Genomic DNA, 18,429 nt, shown 5'->3' on the forward strand with positions numbered 1-18,429 from the left:
TAACACACATCGTAATGGGCCCTATCTCTCTGATAATGTTTACAACGGAGACACAACCACATAGCAATATTCGCATTGGCGGAATTTATTGAGTCAGTGTGGGCACGCATCCTAATTTAGTCAGCAGTTAGAGGCTGCCAGAGGAGAATCAGCTGATGCCAACAAATTATAATGTGCAATTTTTATTTCCATATGATCACGCAAACCTAGAAGAAGAAATGCTTATACAGTGTTACAGTACATCTGTAATTTCAAGCGCGTGAGTTATAAATGGATGCAATATTTAAAAAAAAAAGATAACTCTGTTTTCTTTGCATTAGCGCCGAGGTGACCCTTCGTCCCTATGCAAACACAGCACTTCCTCTAAACAACAAACATCCCTCAGGAACACAGAATATTTTTCCCTCCTTCTCCGGACTCGAGTCTACTGCCCACAAAACCGGTGACACATATGGCGACAAAAACAGACTGATTCAACAGACCCCGGGGAGGTCTTACATTTCCTTCCCTCCCATGAGCACTCCATTTGGCCCCTACGACAAAAAGCCATTCTGCTATTTGATGTTCCATGAAAAGCAATTAGCTGCTTGCATTTCCGCATTTAAATGAAATGACTTGTTTCCATGGAACCTGCAGGACCTCAAAGACATATTCCTGCTGCCGGCGTGTGTGACGTGAGGTCTGCCAGCATTAACATTTGATAAGAAGGGTCGTTTACTACTCCCAGCTGCTTGCCAGCACCAGACAGTGACCTTTCAAACAACAGTAAATTTTACAGACCTTTAAAAAATGCACCCTGACTCGTCCATGCTCAGTCTCATCATCTCTAATGATTTCCTTATTTCGACCATGGTGTGGTGTTTCTTCCCACGTTACATAGCGTCACCCTCGCAAAGCCATCCCTCCATTCCCTCTGCTTGATATTTCAATTCAACCCGCCCGCTGTCTGGATTATTACTCACAAGGAGCTTATTTATTTATTCTTCTTTTTTTAGTTCAGCAGAGACACATTATTCACCAAGCTCTATTGGGTTACATGGTGAGGTGAGTTTTTCCCTCGCGCTTCTGTTCCTCACAGATTGCCTGCCTGCCTCCGTGGTTGTCAAAACACAACCTCTGCACACACCTCCTCGCAGAGCACAGAATTAGAAGGATTATGGCGGAGACTGATTTTCATCAGCGGTCAGTAGTTTATCATTCCTGTGGTAAAACCTTCTAAACATGATTTGGTCATGTGAATTGCAAAACTTGGCGCCGAATGTTGCTCAATGCACAAATAAGGAGTAGATTAGCCTTGGAGGGTGAACAGTACACAGGCTCATTGAAAAGTCCGGGTGAATAAAACATAAACACTACACAGCTGCCGAGAGACTGTTAAAAAGGTATAGGCTGTGCAGCATCGACCTGTAATGGTAAAAAAAAACCTTGAGATGTACAATACTCATACACGAGTTAAAAAACAGCCATTGTGCAGCTCATTCCATTATGCTTTCCGCTCGCCATGGCAACAGCTCAATATTCAACCTTTTTTCCGAAATCCTTCAATCTGTCGGAGTTCAAGCTCCGCTGATATTAACTTGAACGATATAAGTCGCTTTATATTAGAGTCATAAAAAGTCAAACAGAATTGCGGCGACTGCTGCTGTCACATCATGATTGTGTTAAACTGTCACCCCAACAGCAGGGATATTATAACCACCATTAACACCTGCTGATCTGCATCCATGTGAACCTTTCAACTTACTGTTTTATTTTGAAATCACTGTTCCCTTTTGTTTGTTGTTAATTGTTGTGTTCATCACCATGTAGTTCCGTTTTGTTTCCATCTGTTCACACTTCTCTCATCTGTTTTTGGAGGTTTTCTCTGTTTTCCCTGGATTTGGGATTGCGATCTGCCTGCTCACCTTTGGTTCTGTTTCCTGGTTTGGACGAGGTCTCTGTCTTTTGACCTTTGCCTGACTCACCTTGCTGTAAACATTATTTGTAGTAAACCACTGATCTGTATAGCTCCAGCTCTGTGTCTGCTTTTGGATCCTTCCCATCGTCATTACACCACCAGCTAAGGCAGCTATATTAAACTGCAAAGTAGAATGGCAGTCAGAGAGCGCATACCGTCACCGACACCCAACAGTCCCCCTATGAAACCGCAAACGCTATATCAGCCCCCTAACCATGCCCAATTCTTTTCACTGAGATCCATGAATTATTTTTTTTAAAGTTTAACGCCCTATCTAGCAATGTTAGAGAAAGATCTGGATCTGCACCAAAATAGGTTCGTTCCTGAACCCACCAAGTTTTGTGGTAATCCGTCCAACGAGACAAACAAACACAGACCAACACATAACCTACTTGACAGAGGTAATTAGATATTGTTTAATCAGTAAACCATAAAGAAAACAGTAATCATTGCCCATCACAAGTTCACAGAATGTAAAGTTGTTTAACTTACACAAGCTGTGAAGTAATTAATTCAAAATATGTAAAAAAAAAAAAAAACAGTTCAACAGCCTGCTTTGCTTTAGTGAATGGGCAAACTGTGTACAGCTGGAGACTTCAGCTTGGTTGTTCTCTGCGGTGTTTTGGTTTTTCACTGCAACAGAACACTGCTCATCTTTTCACGATTTTTAACCCCATTTTTATATACTACTCTTCTGAAGCAATCAAATTTATTTGGGTGGTTGATAACACATTGCACTTTGGTGTGACAAAGATATTTTTAATTGCTTTACACAGTCTTTAAGTCACATGTACACCCCTTTTATATGTCTGTGTTACTTATTCTTAAGTGATTGGCATATCATCATATACTACAAAGTAAGCACAACTTTCCTTTTTGAAATATGTTTTCTTTTTCTCTCTCTGGCTCCTTCGACAGTATTTCAGCAAATGGTCAACAGTCTAATATCAATAGTGTAAATATATGTCTGTTCATCCACTGCACTGAGAGCACCTGGGAGTGTAATTTCAATTTAAAGATTTCTAGATTTCAAAGGAGATTAGATTTTGATTTGCACAGCACATCATTAATTTGAATTGACCATCAACGTTATTTAAACATCACAATTGTCTTGAGCTGCAATCGAGATAAAGTATTATCTTGCACACCACAGTCAGTCCGTGGCAGATATAGTGCAGCCAAGCAAACGCTCCAGAATATTGATGTGGTTTCAACACCTTTTGGCTCCTGCTGCCGTATGCATCGCCAGAGGTCAATCAATCGTTTTGTCGCTACCCGACCTGTTCGTCACAGCAAGAGGGATTTGAGAACTATTTATGAAAACTACAGGAAGAGTTTGTGGGCAGATTCATCAGTTCCCCCCATTACACATTGCTTCGAAATTAAACCTTTTTCTCATTAGGAACTTTAGAAATCTCATTGTGACATTTGTATTTAATTTTTTACTGGACCACATTATCAGTGTGTATTGTGGAATAAATGGCATTAATGAGACCAGGGAGTGTGGGTGAGGCGTTGAAAAGTGCTCAGAAGTGCACAGCAAGAAACGATGCCAAATAGTTTGACTTCCACGGATCTGAAACCACCAACCAGCTACATTATTTTTTTCTGTAATGAAAAATATAACACACACACAGATCACAGCAGCTGTCTGCACACTGCTGCTTTAATCAAACACGAGTCAAATGACTAAACCAAATACTGCACGATGGCTGCAATAAACTGCTGCTACACTCTGCTGGAACCCGGATGGTCAACAAGATGTGCAGCACTATAGGTGCATTGGTATGAGGCACTTGGCCCAACTGAGGTGCCCTAAGGAAAGAGAAGAACATGCTTAAGGCTGTGCCTAAGGGTTTTCACACTGCTTCCATATGTATATGTCCAGTCTAAAAAGTGTTCCTATAGTAAACTATAAGAATACAGAATGAGATGGTCAATTAGACCTTTTTGTGTCCAGTACCTGTGATTAATATAGACCGGTGATTCACTCAGGTTTGCGAGCATGCTCCTATGTATATCGTGGAATATGTTACACCTCTGCTAGACAACTGTGATACATGGTAGAGTGATAAAACCAATAGGAGTTAGTATACCGCACTGCACATGGCTTGATAAATGTGATGTAGAGGGATTTGGAAGGGATTTGGATAGATGTGAGAACTGTATGTAATCTTTCTCACCCTCCTTCAAATGAATCCTTTATTCCTTTAAGCCACATCTGATGGGACCTCCACGGGCACTCAATCAGAACCTCGCTCTTTCTCCTTCACTCTCCCTGGGCGCAGAAATTCGACCAAACCCTTGTCCTTGCAACACGGTTAGTAAAATAACCTACACGTACAGTAAACAGAGCATAAATATGCCTGCCACGGGAGCTCTTTATCTTTTTATCACTCCCTCACATACAAACACCACGAGTCACATTCTCCGAACATCCAGGTCATCACATCCCTTCAGGTGTGGCTGTGACAGCAAATAATGTAGATTCCACCGTCTCCCTCCCACCAATGTCCATCATTCTGTGACCTGTTCTATAACCAATAACGTACCAGCTAAACACTTAAAGAGACTAACCTAATGTCAGGCTAAGGTAAATATTACTGATTTTACTGAGTGTCTAAAAACATGACTGCAGCAGGCTTAGCATTCACTGAGGTCCTGTTTTTAAATGCTGGGTTCTGTATATTATTCATGGGGTTGGCTTCAAGGCAAAAGGTGGGATCTTGTCAATGTATGCTGCATACACCATATGTTAAACATGTGACTCAAAAGTCTGTTGAAATGACACCGTTAAGGATTACATGGCATAGATGTCAGAGATCAAGGTTTTAAAGACGCCTTAGTTCATCTTAGAAAATGCAATTGTGAAAAGCAAATGCGGCTGGTATAACTTTATTGAGTCAGAGCATTTCATGTATCCATGCAGGATTAGTTTCATCAATAGTTACAATTTAGATTTCTTCATCATGACACACAATGGGACAAATTGGGCTAATACTAGTTGGGTACATGCACATATTGTATTTTTTGTTTGTCTATGAGTTGTCACATTGTCACAGGTATTGTAGTGATATATGTTGCCGACATCCTTTTAGCTCCCTCTCTCTTTACTTGGATGCCTTTATCTGGCCAACACAGCCTGACTCAAAGCTTTAACTTGGAAAGCTCGGTCTCTGTGGACTGAATAAATGCAGAAACTATATGTCTATTATTTCCTTTTGAGGAAGAGCACTCGCAACTTAAGTGTTGAATTCACTAAACTGTTCAGTTGCTCTTGTGGCCTCTATTCACTGTTTAGTCGTTAGGACCAAACAATCAGAGAGACTTCAAAGTAAATGTGTAACACAAACACTCACAGTGCATTAACTATTCAATTAGCCCATTACATAGTAGGAAGGACACGATATGCAGGTATCTGACTATCAGTCTTTTCTCTTTGTCAGTAGCCTAGCCAAACAGCAACTCCAACTCGCTAACAGGAGGCTCAAATAGCAGTTTGATATTCAAGACCCATAAACAAGAAACCTGAAGTGCTCATTCTCTGGCTGAAGACCTGCTCGAGATCCTGCTGATGATGAAAAACAGTTTGCTTTGTTTATTTCCGTGGTATGTCAAAGGTTTAACGGTGTAGGTAGGTTTGTGAGGAGAATTAATACGACATTTAAAAACAAGGGGATGTGCAATACCACTGATACACCATGTCCTCTCATAACAAAAGAGAGTTTGTTTACTTGTTACTAGGGGCACCGCCAGGATTATATTTCACAGTACGTACAAGAATTCACCTTTTTGAAGCATTAGTGTCAACACATTGTTACTCGGCCAGCAAGTGAACAAGCAAAAGAGATTGATTCTGTTCATATGCTTAGCTCAGGGGGCACCTGCAGAGCTGTAACTGGGAAACGGGTGGAAGTGTAAAGACTATTTGTTTACCACGCTGTTGCATCAATATTCTTTTAAACTATATGCAATATAGGCAAGAGAAACGTGCAGTAAAAGTAGGACAAGCAAACAGCTGACTCTGTCATGTGGCAGCATCCTGATCAACAGGCAAAATGATAGGAGGCTTTGTGATATGAAAAACAAAGCAAAGGTATCACAATCACCAATCAAAAAGCTAGATGTGGTGAAACGAAGCCTTTACAATATTTGGTTGTGAGACAGAGTGGATGAAGCCAGAAAAACTCACTGTCAAGCACATAGTTCAATAAAACAGAAAGACATGGTGTACTGCTGTCACGGTTTTACTTTCAAGATGGAATCATAGAATGAAAAGGAACAAAATCGAGACAAAAATGTAAACACAGGATTATGGTGTCAGAGCTGTTTACAATTTTATTTCACGTCTCATACTTTCTGTATGAGAGATATGGATGGTTCTTGCAGCTTAGCTGTCTTCAATGCTGGTCACATGTAAAAACGTGCTCAGTTGGACTCCAGCTCAGAACCTTTGTTGCATATCATCCCTCCTCTCTCTCTCTCTCTCTCTCTCTCTCCCCCCTATTTCCTGTCACCTCTCCACTCGCCACTGATTAGGACATCCCAAGTGAGGTTGAGATAACTAGAGAAATTAATTCAAGAAATTAAGCAATGGCACAGCGGCCTCTTTCATATCACAGCAGGAGGAGAATGACAAGAATTCATAAAGACCCTGTTGATGAGAATTCTAATGAGGGGTTCTGAGTCTAGCAGACCTGAATTTCAGACTTTGGCCAAAATCTTTTCAAACACTACGGTGCTGTCCCAGAGCCTTCATCTATATGCCACAGATTCAAAGACACATCTTCTCAAAGACAGGCCAAAGCCTTGACCATAATCATGTCCTAAAGGGTTGGAGCTTTGAGGGCATTTTTTTGCAGTGACCCCACAAGATGCTGTAACTGATTTTGAATGAAAAATAGACCTTATCCAATGCATGGAGGTTAATGGTGAACAGACTAAAGAAAGCAAAGACCTAAAGGAGAAGAGGTTATCTACAGCAAATATTTTGCACAGGTGGTTATTTGCGGTGGTGCCAATGTTCTGCAATCAAATATTCAAATGGAAAACTGTATATTTCAAAGGGCAAGGGAATATTCTTTAAAGAAGGCATTATAAGAAAAACAGAATTTTAAAAGGAGACATTATTCTCATATTCAGGATCTTAATTTCAATTTGGGTCTGTACTTGCAAAGGTTTACATTTCTTTATGTTTAGAAAATGCATCAGTTCCCTCTTACTATCCATTGCAGCAGCTCCTCTTTTCAGCCTCTGTCTGAAATGCTTGGCTTAAGCTTGTGTCTTTTTAAGGACCCTCTTCCGATAAGGCCCACTCTATTGTGATTGGTCAACCGCTTCCAGTGCATGTAGGAAATGCCAACCCTCGGTTTACCTGGCCTTCTTAGAGGGTGTGCCCGTTCGGCTAGCAGTATGCAAATGTGGGCCATTGTGTTGTCACATGACATCCCATTCCCCAGAAGTCTTGGCCAGGCTATTTCAGGAGCTTTAGTATAAGTGTTTTCTGTTGTTTCAACACCTCTTGGGCTTTTTAACTTTACAGACCTTTACAACCTGCATAACGCGCAAGAAGAAACCCACAAAATCTACACTTGCTGATTGACTGTAGTCATAATATTGAACCACCCATCTACCCTGTGTAGATATATTATGATCAGTGTGTGCTTTGGGTCATGATAATTTAACCGTACTGTCCCTTTGATTTTGTTATCATTTCTGTTTGTATTTGACGTGCATTTTTAGCCCTCTAACCTTAGGCCTGAAAACTGAATCATTCATGGTACACAGCCTGTCTTTTTCAATAAGTGTCTCCCTTTTCCCAAAAACTAAATTAAATTCAAGTTTTTATTCTGTTTTGAGGGGTCTGAGGGCTCAATGAATCATCACTTAACCAGCTATAAAAAGAAAAGTCTGGAGAATTTGCCCAGAAAATCTAGTCCAGTATGAACTGACTTGTTTACTGAGGGATGAATGTATTGTCAAAGAAGGGGAAACCCAACTTGTTTGCTATAAATTATGATATCTGTCAAAATCAGTTGCACGTGCAACCAGAACCATGTGTATTGCTGATTGTGTCTGTGGCTGGGTGTGTCTGCCTGTGTGCGTTTAGTCTGTGACTAAATGTGTGTCTGTGAAATATCTTCTGGTTGAAAAGCAGCTCCATGACTACTGCTCCCAGGGCAACAGTGTTGGAGAGAAGGTAGAAAGAGACTCAACAACACCTACTCCCAGCTGACACACACACACACACACACACACACACACACACACACACACACACACACACACACACACACACACACACACACACACACACACACACACACACACACACACACACACACACACACACACACACACACACACAGAGAGAGAGAGCCGTGTGCTTGAGATGTTGTCCTGCCGCTCTCTCTCTCTCTCTCCCGCTCTCTCTGTCTCCTCTTCTAACTCCTTCTCGTTCTCTTACCCCCAGTCTTTCTCACACTTGTCTCCTCTCCAAGTTCCCCCTTCACAACAGCCAGGCCAATTAAGAAATGGCTCTTGAAAGGGTAGCAATTATTCTTTTGCAAGACATACATGACTCCTGCTTGCCTCCACACATTATTATCTCTCAGGTATCCTACAGTGAGGTGCCCGGCCAACCATTCACTGCAACCCTTTACGCCTCTGTCAGCCTCGCTGCTTCTTCCCTCTGTCTGGTTGTCTGCACTGATGAGGGCCAGATTGCATAGCATGGCAATCTGAGGCCCGACGGTGAGCAAAGAAACACAAGATAATGGGTGGATTATTAAGGGAAGCCCTGTTGAGAGAAGATATTTTTTCTGACATCTTTGCCACCACCCACACAACCTACATTCCATCTTTTTCTTTCTTGCATCCCCTCTCCCTGTTCCCATCTCTCCTCCTCTTTTCATTTTTTCTCTTCCCCAGTGATGATCCTCGGCTGCCACATGCAAATGCAAAATACACCGCTGTGTGGTTAATGCTAATCAATACTGTGCAAATATTCATTTAAGGAGACGGCTGCATGGCGAGAGAGGGACCTGACCTACTAGAGATGCAAGGAGCTCTATGTTTTGTGCAGCGCATTGTGGTGGAGACAGATATGCATACATGCATGCACACCACTCTTCTGCAATAGCTCCTCTCTAAATCAACAAGCTAAAAAAAAAAAAAAGAGAGAGAGGGAACAAGATGGTACAAACAGGTAAGTGAACAAAAAGTGGAGAGGGTCGACTCTTTTAGATGAGCATTCCACCTATATAAATAATAGAAACCTCTCTCACTGTCATTACATAAGGCCTCTGTGTGAAAATTGTGGGTTGCAGTAGCAAGAAGGAAGTGCAAATGGAATAAAGGCAAAGGCTGTTGGTGCCACAGGCGTGGGCTCAGTGTTGGCTCCATCATCCATAAAAGCACATAAGTAGACACCTAAAGGGCTGGATTAAGAGCCCCGCTGTGAGAAGAGCACCACGGGACATGTAAAACAGCCTGTTAATATAACTTCGATCTCTGTGAGTCAATCATTCTGCATATTTGGGAGAGCGAATACTAATAGTGCATTAACTCAAGCTGCTTACATTAGACAGTGGTGATTAATTAAAAAGCAGAAGCCATATCCAAACATAAACAAAAGGGCTGGCTCGCTGCCAAAAATCAAGATGCAAGATTTGAATTTCCTGTCAAATAAGTTGACAGCTTTTTTAACAAGTGCACTTAAATGTATTATGTATAATTCATTAACACTTGTTCTACGTTTATTTTTTGCTTCTTATTAACTCACCACATTATTATGGTTTTAAAAACAAAACGGAAATAAAAATATATCTTTTCAAAAAAATAAATTTAAACATCTTTATCTGAATTCCAAACAACATAGATAACATAGGATCGATGTTGGCAAGTCCTCTCTGCTCCATCAGATCTAACAATGGAAGTGCCATTTGTTTTTTGTGAGAAATTTCATTTTTATGTTAAAAAAAATCCACTATAATAGAGACTTGGCTGCCATAAATCAGGCATATCCAGGAAAAAATTAATGAAACAAGGTTATCATTGATGTTCATTGTTTTGAGTCACTATTCCCAGCGTTATCTAATTATCATCAAAGTAATAAAGCAAATACAGGTGATGATATGAGTGTTTAGGTTACTTTAACTACAGTCCTCCACTAGAAGTATGGATAGCCTTGGAGTTCATATTGGAGGGGAGTGAGGCCCACGGTGAAATGGAATAGGAAGATGTTTCAGAATACGAAGATAATGTAGAAATAAAGTCTGAAGTATGAAAGTGAATCTGAGGATGAGCTCGACTCATACCGAGAAACTCCCCCTACGGCTGGCTGTGGGGCTCTGGCAGCAGCTGGATGTGGAGCTGCTTCTTCCCTTTGTTAGGAAACTGGTTTTTGAGAGAATATTACGATATACTATATGTTTAGGGGGATTTTACATTGAGCGTGACTTCATAAATATTTTAAGCAATGAGCTTAAAAAAAAAACACATCAAAAATGAGCTTCTGAACAAGACTTAATATCTACAACAATGTTAACAGCTCTGTGAGGATGTACATTGGCACAGCAGGGTGCTAAGCTTCGTGCTAATATCAGCATATTAACAAGCTGGTATAATGTTAGTACACTATGGGTATAGACCGCATAAGATGGACGACACGTCTCACTTCTGCCTACTATCCAGAAATGAAGGCCAAATATCCTGTACATGAATGCTGCCATCGTATGAGTCCGTGTTCATGGGCTTGGGAAATCGTTCATCAGACTCGGCTGTCATTCTTTATGTTTCACCCTGTTTTATTAGCAAATAACTAATTGAAGCCACATTTACTGGAAAAATGAACACTTGAACATATCAGTGTGATAAGAGCTACCTAAAATGACAGAGTTTCTGAATTTGTGAACATATTGTTAAAACACGTACAACAAAAATTATAAGGAGCTGAATCAAGCAGCATTAATACATTTCCTGTCAGCTATGATTGTTTGGTTCCTTTAAGTTAAGTTCCCGTGATGCGCAGGGGTGAGTGGGGGTTGTGTTGTTGTCAAGTGCGAGTGAGTAGCTTTGACAAATTTGCCTCCTTCTTCAAGTTTCCTCCTCAGCAGACTTTTGTTTGGCCGCATCACCGTCCCTGGGAGACATTGTCTGATTGCCTGTCTGCTGTGAATGCCCACCCCCACACACGCACGAACACACACACGAACACACGCACGCACGAACACACGCACGCACGCACGAACACACACACACACACACACACACACACACACACACACACACACACACACACACACACACACACACACACACACACACACACACACACACACACACACACACACACACACACACACACACACACACACACACACACACAAAATCGCCCTTCCAACCTGTCTGCAGCGGGGCTCTATTGAGATGCTTTTCCTCTAAAGTGGGGCGGTGTGGTTACTGGCTCCGACCCTGAAATAGAATCATTGAAAATAAAACAACAGCCAAACATTCTTTGTGCTGTCGTTTACAATAGCCACACAGCTTGGCAGGACCTTGTTTTACAGTTCGCTCCAGCCAATCGATACATGACTTTCATCGTTGCCATTGCTGCCATGTTTTTACTGGAAACATATTTCGCACTCTTGCGCTTTGTCTCTGTCCCTCACAATCCTTCCTCTCTAACACCATCTGTCATTAACTGTCTTTTGTCTTGTTTTTGTGTCATTTTTGTCCTCATCTTCTCTCTTTCCCTCACTGTTTCCAAGGGCCGTCTTCTCAAATAAACTGATTTTCTTCCTGCTGTCATCGGATAATATGAAAGCCATGGAGGATTGGGCTGGCAAGATACAGTGTATTCAATCAATCAGTGTTCCCTAGAACCCTGGTTATCACTCCCAGAAGTTGCTTTCCATCATGCACATCCCACTTAGATAATTGTTTATTATGGAGCCTAATGTGGGGATTGAATGCTGCCTGGCAGTGTGGCCACTTCTGCCTGAGGATGAAGAAGCATCTACTCAAGTACATGATGGCAGTTTCAACTTGTCCCGCCTAGAAAGGTCAGATCCAAATACACACAGAAACGCGCACACACACAGACCGGAGGAGAGATTGCGAGGCAGCAGCTCGTAGCTGTCACCAGGCAGTTTAAATGAATGGGTGCCTCCTGACCTGTCCAACGAGCCTGCTAATTGTATTTTCTCTAACTTGGTGGCGTTTGTCAGGCTCCATCAGTCTTCTGTGGCATGTTTAAAATGACAGTCCACCTAGTTGACATTGTGAATGGTGGTCAGGTCAGGCCCCTTCTCTCCTTGGGGCAGAGGTTTGTTCAAATAATTTGCTTTGCCTCATTAATTCTCCCAAAAGAGGAAGGCAAGATTTAATCCTACATTATTTCTGGCTGGGTTCCATATCCTTTGTATTATGTGAGGACGGACAAGACGTCTGTTCTCACAATTTTAGCCCATGAGAATATACACTAGGTTGAAACTGCAGCAGAAACACAGTCCAACCTCCAATTTCTTCATTTCTTACATAAAACATTTTACAGAGATCTTACAATGTCATCACCAAGTCAAACTGAAAACCACAGACTAAGAGAATTCCACTGAATAATAGGTTGAAAGTGATGAAGAAATATTCGACATTCAAACATTTCCGCATCCATGTTGCATATACGATGTGAAGTATCCGGGCCACTTAAAGAAAAAAATCTGCGATTTCAAGGTCAAATTCGTAATAGTACGAGAACAAAGTTGAAAACCTTTGGACATTTCTGAGAGTTGAGTCATAATTTAACGGAATGTGTCATTTCAGAGGGGGAATATCAGAAGATCTCCCTGCGATAAAATTAGGAATGTGGAGTATCTTGTTAAGTTCTACTTTAGTATCGAATTCAGAAACACCAACATATTTAATCCTTTACAGTAGTTTCAGGGCTTTGAAAAGATTGTGTGAGATACTTTGTATGAGTAAAGATCCACAAGTACTCGGAGGAAATTGTCGCTTTTTTGGAGGAGGAAATGTTTGGCAGTGGTCAACTACAGGGCTTTTTTTTTCAGTCATAGATATAAAGTATTTGTTATTGACAATTCTCTGTGACCAAATGAAAATAAATCTTTAGACACCTGGAAGATTAACATTTCTCAACATGTTCACAAACTATATGTAATGGAGCGGCAAATCACCAAGCTGCATTCTCACTCCTTGTTCTCAAATGTCAATGTAACTCTATATCATTATGAATGTTCAACATTTAGTGGTAAATACTGGAATGTGGACAGGGCATTTGTAGTGCTGAAATTTTAGATGGTAGGTCGTAATGTGTTCTGGTGATGCTGTAAAACGGCTAATGTCTCATGGAGTCTCAGCAGCATTGGATGCTGCTAAATTGGAAAGAAAAGCAGGAAGGGGTATAAGGGAGTTGGAAAGCAGCTGAAGGGAAAGTAGAGGGAGGAGGAGGAAGAGAGAAGAGGAGAATTTTTTTTTAATTCTCTGTAAAGAGAGCCACACAAAGAATTACACAGGAAGAAAAATTGCCATTGTCTCAGGCAGAGACAGTGGTAAATGGCCCGTCATTTGGCAGTAATTTACAAATCGCAGAGTGGAAACAAAATTAGATTAAGTGGGTCTGTTGAAATGGACCTGCTAAACATCACGATTAATTATGTGGCTGTCAAGGGTAAAGATTATTTATTTTCATGGCAGAGAGTGAAACCATGTTGCAGGTGACTGCTTTGGGGTTTTTCGGGAGAGTCATTTTTCATGCACACATGTGCACCTCTAAACAGAACAACGGGGGAAACACAGGCATTCAATCAAAGGCCACTAATGTCTACATTACCGTTCAGGGCAATAAATGGCTTAACCTGACTTATGGGAAATAATAGGCGCAACCAATGTTGCAATGTCACCGCTGACATTAATGAGGGAGGATTTGTTTGCCATGCTCCGAATGGCCAGATAAATGTTGTATATTTAACAAAAGCTTGAACTGTGCATGTGAATAATAGTTGCTCCTAATGTTCAGTGACATGATATAACTCAGACCCCAGGGTTCATCTGACAGTTACGAAAAAATATATAATAATCACACTGTGGAGAAAAAAAAACAAGCATCCACACACTTCTGTGTTTAATTGAATGCTACACCAAATGTACCTGTTCAGTCTGAACTAATGTAAATAGAGAAAACGGTGCTATGTGCTTCCTTTAGTTAGCAGTCATGAGATCAACACTGTCAGAGCACACAATCATCTCACAGATCACAGTGCTGCCTCCCTGCAGACACCTGCAGAGCTGTGGTGAGGGTTAACACCCATGGACATAAAGAGGTGAGTCTATACTACCGTGGTATTCATCTTTTCATACTTGAGGTCAAGGCAGCTCAAGCTTGATTGATGGCATGATTTCAGTAAATAGATCAGGATCCCTGGAAGGCAAGTGTTTCATGTTCAGTCCCCTTTAAACTGCTTCATTGAAAATGGTCATACACATATCTCACACACACACAAAATAAGCCAGTATATTATTTAACTTTTAAAATAATTCATGGCTGATGACCCATGTGGGCGTGCAAGTACTTTTGATATCTTTTTATGTGAAGGTAATCTCAGTTAATTCTCCTACAGTAAATAGTCAAGCACTTTGAACTGCACTAACCTGTATGAAAGCTGCTATACAAAGACAGTTTGATTGATAGATACAGGCCAGACTTCTATGTCTCTAAATTACCTGACCTGTCTGTACTCAATACATTCAATATCAAATACAATATGAACATGACGTACTTAACAAATAAATGTATAGACAAGTTAATCCCATTGTGGAGGAAGCCAGTTCACTAGGAAAACCTAGAACGACACTAAAGAAGGTGCAAACCTCGTCCAAGGCCCAACAGTCCCCTTATGAAACCATGTTTAAACTATCATTACTACTCATAAATATCAGTCCACTGAACATGCCTGATAATTATTTTATCAAGATCCACAAATTATTCTCTGAAAAATCAAGGTGTTCCAGATCCGCATTGTAAGTTAATGAGTTCCTCTCTGAACTATACCACATCCTTCCACAAAGTTGTATGGCAATTTGTATGGTAGTTTTTGCGTAATCTTGTCAACATATAAACTAAGTATGATAACAACTAAAAAGCTAATGCGTAAACTGTAGCAGAGCAAAGAACCAGTGAGACCTTCGAACTGTGAATCCAGTATACGTCCATCTTCTGGGTGGGTTGGTTTTTGAATTCCTTTCAAAATTCAGCACCATGCATGTCAACAAAAATACTTCCTCCGTTGTATTGCCTTAATGAATAATGATAGTTCTGTTACTTATCTGTCAAACTGCTGATGGCTTAGCGATCTTCCGGTTAATATCTACTAAACCAGCTGTAACATCCAGCTCTGGACTGCCGTTCTCTACCTCAGGGTTTTTTTCTGCGGTTTCAGATGTAACTGTATCATGAACAAAACCCTAAAACACAAACCCTTTCTATGTTCTCCCATCTAAAAGTACATGTTTTGCATTGTTAGACATGTGCAGGAGTAAGTTACCTTTTTTTCTAACATTATTTTTCATTTTATGAGCTCAATCTTTGACTGGACATCTTTCTTCACCAGTGTTCCAAGACAAAAAAAATACTGTTGCATATTCATGGTTTATTTTATTTGAAAGAGAAGACAGGTGTATAAATAGATCATAACATGCCTCAGAGTAATTTTATGAACCTGTCACTTTTGTAGAAGGACAGAAGTGTGAAAATGTCTTGCTGCTGACTTGAATTAAATGACATAAATACAAAATGCCCTCTTGCGGTTATGATTTGGAAGCAACATTTGACTTACTTTGTGGTCCAAATATCACACTGCACCATTAGCTGATAGCATAAGACCCTGCTCCACTCTCCATCTGCTTGGCAGGCTGTCCCCAAGTCATTAAGCCCCTGTATGGGTACCAGGCTGCGGGGGACTGGAGTGGAGTAGGAGAAGACGGGACTGGCCCCAGTACACCTGGCACTGGCCATCCAGAGGGGGGCATCTGGCAAGGCAGCACCCTGGGTCAGGCTATCTGAAGAAGGAGCACTCTGGCGGGCGCTTCATGGATGGCTCACTGTCTCTCCCTGGCAGCTTGTCATTTATCACTGCTGAGCAGCGATGTCAGGTGGGAATGTGATTAATTTCACTTTACCATTCTCAGAAATAAGCCCTATAAATCATCCTAAGCTTGGCTTGTGTGCAGGTTTTCTTCGTCGGCCTGCTCGGACAAATCTTTACCTAGTCCCTCCGACCTGCTTCGGCCTTGTCTCGCCTCTTAAGGCTGCGGCGAAAGAGGTTCTGTGTCAAACAGACAGCTCAGTGATTAGAAGTGTCCACTTGAAGACAGTCATATAGAAAATAGAAACAGATACACGTGGACACAAATACATGAATGTATTGAGTAAGTGAGACTTGTGCATGTCATCAACTATTATTAATACCTCCTCTGTCAATCCAATCCTCACACATCTGACCATCTGTCCTTCGTAAATGAATGACAGTCGGAGGAAGAGGCTAAGACAGGATCAAATGGAACATGCTGATGATGTGGACCTGTCAGTGGAGGCTGTGGATGTAGGGGGGGTTCTAGTTTATTACCAGAGCTACAGATCACATCACATCTAATATGTCAGAGGTAATAAGGACACACTGGTGATAGGTGGCAGGCTGCCAGAATGTCAGCCAGGCACCCTGTTATGAAAGGCTTTTCTATTAATTTTACAGATGTGCTGCTGTTTTGTGAGTGATTTAACTGGTCCTTAACAAGACTTCCCACCCTTGTTACTGTCTCTCTCACTCACTTTCTCTCATTCTCTCTCTCTCTCTCACTTCCTCTCTTTGTAAATGGTGGGGCTAATGGAACATTTCAAAAAGTGCAAGAGAACATTTTTATTCAAAATGAACAGTCGATGTGTGTGATTTGATCCACCACAGGAAGTTGATGAAAAACTTGACATAGCATGATAATAGTGTATTTTTATGTACAGATTTGTGCCAATTCAGCCTTACAGGTACACTTGTATTTTTCTATGCAATGATAAAGAGCCTGTCACTGTTATCTACTTGGAACTGTAACATAGACCTTATTTATACGTAGCATTAACATGAGATACATGTCTGGACAAAGAAAAATGGATGTTATTACAAGGTGTAAATGCATGTAGAACAGAACCATGTATGGACGTAGCCTGACTCAGTGATCAAACCTCAGCGAGGTGTAAATGCATGTGCTCAGTCAAAGCACGTCTCTGTGCATGTACTTCTGTGTTTTTTTTATATAGGGTGAATTCGGGTAATCTGGGACATTAGGTAATGTGGGACATCTAAGCTTCAGTCTATTTATTTCCTGTTCTAACAAAATCAAGTCAATAGGCATTTTACTATAGGTTTAGCATGGACATCATGTGACTAAAATAATAAATTAGACAATGTTCCTAATTGTTGTCAAATTATGTTTTCAAAAACAAAATATGTACCAAGTTGTTGAAATTCAGTCAGCCAACTTTATCAAATATGATTGCTGATGTGGGACAGCATGCTTTGGGTATTCTGGGACAGTCATTGAAGTTCTCTAAATGGGGGAAATATGCATTTAGGGACTGAAGTAAAAAAAAAAGATAAATTAAAGAGATGTATCATATGATCTGCAGTTGTCAGACAAGAGTTAATGGTAAATGCAGTCTGTCTCTGTCTGTTTAAACTGAGTGTCTGGTTAGCTAACTAACACATAAACAGTTTGCTCTCTAGGACAGAGATGATCCAAAAAGCACAGAAGAGTTACTGTCCTGTGGTCTGCAGCCATTGGTGTCACGAAACATGTGGAGAAGACAATGGGCTGATCGATGATGATGGTCTCTCACCTGCATGGACTGTTTGTTCCCTGAGTAGCCCCCATAGAAATTACCAATTGAATAATCTGTTATTGTTGTTTTTGCTTGCTGTTGATTGAATTGTAATTGATTTTTGAAAAATGTGATACACCTTTAATAGAATGTTTTTAAATGAATTTTATGGTTTTCTTTATGTAGGCTAGGGTTCTTTATGAAAAACATAGGACTTTATATTTCAATATGGATTAATGACATTTCTACTAAGAATATACATTTTCCTATTCAGCTCTCTGTCATCTTGCATGATACTTTTTTAAATTGGTAATATTGTCATAAAGCAAGGTGATTTTATTTTTTTCTTCTTCTTTTAAAGCCTAATACAAGTGTACAGATTACCAAGTGACCTGTCCCGGATTATCAAATTCAGGCAGAATCTTCTATTTAAAGCAATGTCATGTCTCCTCTGAGTATGATATCTCCATTCTTTCATCTGGTGTGTTTAGAAAACATCTTAAGGATTACAGAAAGGTATTATATGTTGATGTAATGTGTAAAACAGATATCAGAATAAGTCGCAGAAGTCAAAATTGCACACGTTACC

At 40.6% G+C, this 18,429-nt stretch overlaps 1 long non-coding RNA gene across 2 annotated transcripts; it reads left to right on the forward strand.

Moving 5' to 3' along the window:
• The first annotated feature begins 801 nt into the window (after window positions 1-801).
• Window positions 802-17,939, forward strand: LOC117768841. 2 transcript variants are annotated; one of them, XR_004615109.1, is made up of 3 exons: window positions 802-1,044; window positions 15,883-16,633; window positions 17,734-17,939. It is a non-coding gene; the product is annotated as an uncharacterized LOC117768841 (long non-coding RNA). The 2 variants fall into 2 exon arrangements; XR_004615110.1 differs by having other exon boundaries at window positions 17,746-17,939.
• The last annotated feature ends 490 nt before the right edge of the window (window positions 17,940-18,429 follow it).

Source organism: Hippoglossus hippoglossus, chromosome 10 (genome assembly GCF_009819705.1).
Source record: "Hippoglossus hippoglossus isolate fHipHip1 chromosome 10, fHipHip1.pri, whole genome shotgun sequence".
Classification (NCBI taxonomy): Eukaryota; Metazoa; Chordata; class Actinopteri; order Pleuronectiformes; family Pleuronectidae; genus Hippoglossus; species Hippoglossus hippoglossus.